A 5,214-nucleotide genomic window follows, 5' to 3' on the forward strand; every position below is an offset into this window, starting at 1 on the left:
CAAAGTCCCAACTTCCTCAAGTGTCCTTAAAATTCCATCAACTCTGGGGTCTTCTACAGCTCTAGTTCAAGCACCACCTCGACCTCTTACTCCCCTTTCTACACCCCTTCCTGCACCTCTTCCTTGGCCGCTCATTCTCACAACTTCTATCACTCACCCACTTGCTATAATTCCATTAAGGAATTAGAGACCTAGGCCAACTATATCAGTCTAGACCTAGGCAGTGAATCAAGATGATAATTCACTTAGCAGGCAATCACCACCACAACACGAGATCACAATCAATAAGTTTCGTGTACTTACCTCGAGTCCAGACGCACCTGCACTTCAACCATTAGAGCACTCAATTCACCCATAAATCATAACAAACAATCCAGAGATACGCGTAGCACTAGACACACCTATGGCTCACTAAGCTCTCCCTAAATAGCTATAGCTACCCCTGGGTCTCCTCTCCTTATCACTCTAGGCTTCGACCGACTTGGATCGAGCTGACCTTGCTCTGATACCAATTCAACTGGGATATCACGCCCCGAACCTCGACGAGCGCGCGACACCCCAAGCTCGGTCAAAAAGTGCGACGTCCCAGGAAACATCGCTGACCCAACCCAAAACATCAGAATCAAATGCAGCGGAAACGATTACACAAATCCATGACGATATAATCATGGGGTAATAGGGAGAGACAAATCTCCAAACCATCAAACACTATATTACACCCACAATATACAATATCCATTACAAGCTAGCACACCAGCAAACCTCCGAAACTAACGACCGCCAAAAACAAAAAGGGACTAGCGGGCCGGTAGACTAACCCTTTGTCAAAAAGACTCCTCACCAAAAACAGGTCCAACCCCTAAAACTCCTAACTAACCCCTAGTCGCTCTAGAGGGGGGTCCACTCAGAGTCAGATTCATCGAAGTCAGTCTGATTCCCCGAAGACTCATAGGCTCAGAATCAGCTTCGATCACAATGGGGTCATCTATATCTCTCGATTCCCACGGGACCTCAACCGGTTCCTCATCCTCAAGCTCCATTTCTTCAGGCTCTTCTTCCTGTTCTGCTTCGGGCTCTTCTTCTTCGGGTTTCTCCTCGGACTCTTCCTTGGGCTCCACCTCTGGATTCTCCACTAGCTCCATCTCTACGGGTTCATTGTCTGAGCCTAGATCCATTGGAATCGGTCCTTGGTAAGGTACCTCGAGCTTGGGTTGTGGTTCAGCCACCATAGGTGCGGACTCAGCGGGGGTAATCGAAGGGGCCGACTGCGCAGGGCCAGGGCCGGTACTAGTCAACTCACCATCAAGGGGAGGAACGGTAAAAGGATCCCAGTCTCCAAATGCATCGTAGGGAGCATCAAAACCTCTAACAGGCTCGAATTCCTCTGCCCCATCCCGGAAAGTTCAGGCTGTATAAGTGTGAGTCTGCCACTCTGGGACACCTACGTCTACCTGAATCTCATTGGTGTGCTTAATCCAAGTATACTGTTCATCTACAGGGAACTCTACTGTTGAGTGGTCAAAAAGCATTGGTATTCCAAAACGGTAAGGCGGCTGATCCATTATCCAGGTTTGGGGTCTGAAATGGTTTTAAGTAAAACCATGAGATCACATCTCAGCAAGTATCACCCTAAACCCAACCTAGGCTAACACGTATCTCTAGTCACATTCAAGCACGCTAATCACACAATCAGTAAACCAGAACAATTGCAGGCACCAACATCTCAACTTGATACACACGAAACTTCACATGCTAAATCAAGCGTTACCATTAACAATCGATAACATGCCAGACTCAAAGATGCCATTCAAACCAAAACCACACCAATATTCGCATAATAGACACAACATCACACTTTCATCATTTCACTCAGGCACACGCATCCAATTCATTTCTGACCCGTGTAAACACGCCTCAGGTCTAACAACTAGCCATCGATCTCTGACCCGCGTAAACACGCCTCAGGTCCAACAACACTTCTATAGCCCGCGTAAACGAACACGCCTCAGGCTCAGTGTCTCTAGCCCGCGTAAACGAACACGCCTCAGGCGCAACACCGATCTCCCTTTTTATAACACAACCCGCGTAACACGCATAAGGTTGAACAACACTTCTATAGCCCACGTAAAAACGCCTCAGGCTCGGTGTCTCTAGTCCGCGTAACATGCCTCAGGCGCAACACCGTTCTCCCTTTTACGGCACAACCCGCGTAAAACGCATCAGGTTGGCGATCTTCCGGTAAAATCGAGCATCGTCCCGCGTAACACGCCTCAGGACGGGTTCAATTTCCCGCGTAAAATGCATAAGGGATTATGTTATCACACGTGCACACATTTTCCATTTATTAACTGGACCCCGCGTAAAAACGCCTCAGGGTATTTAATGACCATGTAACACATCGGCACCCAATCTCATGTCAATTTCATATGACCAATTCGTACACATCATCAAACATATATAGGCTACCAGTAAGCCATGCCAACTCACAATTTTACCAATTCAATTCGCACGTGCACAATTTAACGCGAATTTTTGCATTTTAAGCCAAATTTCACCACTCACGGGCGTCGTACTTGTACCGAAAAACCCAAACCAACACGCACTATGTCTCAAACACCAATATGCATCAATTCAGCCACAGAATGAACAGTGATTCGGCCACCACAGAAAAATCACTATAACGGCACATTTAGGCCCGTTTTTCACGCAATAAGTCACAATAATCACTCGTAATTATTCCAATCACAAAATCAATCAATCCTAACCTCCAATCCACCTCAAAAAATCATCACAATTTCATCCAAATAGCTTAGCCAAAGCAGTCCAACCATTTCTCTACGAATAACCCCTAAAACTTGCTAAAACGGGCCCGAACTAACCCGAAATTACCCGTTATCCTAGGCGAGGGTTAGGGTATCACTTACTTGTGATTCCACACAAAATCAAGCCCTCAAAGGTGGCTGGACAGAGAGTAAACAGCAGCGGCGCGCGGCGGTTTCTGAGGTGATGGTGTTTCACGGTGGAAACAGAGAGATGGTGGTTGCGGTAGTAGTGCACACGACGAAGGGCGAGCCAATCACAAAATCAATCAATCCTAACCTCCAATCCACCTCAAAAAATCATCACAATTTCATCCAAATAGCTTAGCCAAAGCAGTCCAACCATTTCTCTACGAATAACCCCTAAAACTTGCTAAAAGGGGAACTAACCCAAATTACCCGTTATCTACGGGTAGGTTTCATGTGGGAAACAGCGGCGTCTCACGAGAGAGCGGCGGCGATGGTTTCTCTCGGCTGTTCTTGGCTGAAAAGGGGTGGCTGGTGATGGTGTTTCACGGTGGGAAACGAGAGAGAGAGATGGTGGTTGCGGTAGTAGTGCGACACGACGAAAGGGCGAGCGATGGTTCGACGAAACGGCGACGAGCGGACGGCGATTGGCTGGCCGGTTGGCCAACTCACATGAAGGAGAGGGGGCTGAGGAACTCATGGCCAGAGAGGGAGGAGAGGGAGAGAGTGATCGTGAAAAATGAGGGAAGAGAGAGAGAAAAGAAAGAAAAGAAAAGAAAAGAAAACCTAGTCTACCCCCTAGGTAAAATTACCATCCTACCCCTCTCTCTACTTTTAATCCGATGACCACGATTCGATCTTATCTAAAAATCGACGGCCCAAATCGAATCCCATCAAAAATATCCAAGGGCAAAGTTGGAATTTCACAAAAAGTGTAGGGGCAAAACCGTCAAAAAATTTGTATCTCTAAAGTTGGTGTAAAATGACCAAAATGCCCCTCTCATTTATACTTGGCCTTCATAAAATCTCAAGGGCAAAACAGTCATTTTCCATTTTCTTCCAAAATTCCAATTTTCTGACGAATTCGAGCAAATTCAAAACTGACCATGGTACTTCTGACGTCGTCCAAATATTGTATCATGACTATCGAAATTTTCGATGCCCAAACTCGATCTCTATTTAATAGCCAAACTCAAATAAACACAACTTGAGCTTATCTCAAACTAACGGGCAGCTTCCGGGAAAATTCGTGTATTCGACCCGTGGTCGATACTAAATCGAACCACGTTTAAGCTCACTTGAGTCATGGCGACCTCGATTGTCATATAATTGTGAGGATCAATCACTAGTTCTAAAGATCGCGATCGTTTGGAACAGGTTTGGGATCGTTCGCAAATTCATATCCTGGCGAGGCGGAATCACCTGCGATCCAGTTATATAGCATTCGCAAATCAATCCATGACCAACCTTAGACCGGTCTATATTAGCCCAAAATATCACCTCGACAATCCTTATGGTCGAAAGTCCGTCCATGATCAAGTTCTATGGCCGCACGAATTAAATTCCCTAATTAGCCTTTCCCTACTGGTTAGTATCCCGAGAGTGATGAAGTCTGGGCGAGATTTGCTACAAGTGCGTTATTGAAATCATGCATTTCATAAATACCAAGTGGGTCGAAATTTGGAATGTCACACACAACCTGTGATTATCACTCTCCCTCCAAAAGAAAAGTTTGATACTAAGTGTGTACCTTGGGATTACTCCCACAGAGAAGTCGATGCCATAACCCGATCAGGGAGATGCAATGTCCCGAAAGAAGGTGAGCACGAAAAGAAAGGAGTAACCGAAGAAGATGTCAAACAGTTGCTTTCGGTCATGAAGATGAGCAAATTTGAGGTAATTGAACAGCTAAGAAAGATGCCGACACAAATTTCTCTGTTGGATCTCTTCAAAACTTCAGAAAGCCACAAAATGGTGCTTATGAAGTTTCTCAATAAAGTGCACGTCCCGGAGACGATTAACGAAGTACAATTGGAAGACTTTATTGGCACTATTCTTCTGAAAGATCAAATTGCCTTCTCCGATGAAGTTTCCCAATTGATGGGCGTTCCCATAATAAAGCTCTGTATATTGTCGTCAAATGCCGGGGCAAGGAGGTGTCATGGGTGCCGATCGATAATGGTTCCGCACTTAATTTGTGCCCACTAAGCACACTGCATCGCTTGGGGATTAGCGAAGAGCTCATTAAACCTTCTAAAGTAACTGTGCGTTCGTTTGATGGAATGAAGAAAGAAGTTGTTGGCGATATCAAGCTCGAGGTAAACATAAGCCCTGTGCCTTTTCTAATTGATTTCCAAGTAGTGGATATTCCGAGGACTTTCAACTTATTACTTGGAAGACCTTGGATTCATATGGCTGGCGCCATTCC

This window comes from Syzygium oleosum, unplaced genomic scaffold, assembly GCF_021117445.2.
Source record: "Syzygium oleosum isolate NSW1041296 unplaced genomic scaffold, Sole_v2.1 Sole_v2.24, whole genome shotgun sequence".
NCBI lineage: Eukaryota > Viridiplantae > Streptophyta > Magnoliopsida > Myrtales > Myrtaceae > Syzygium > Syzygium oleosum.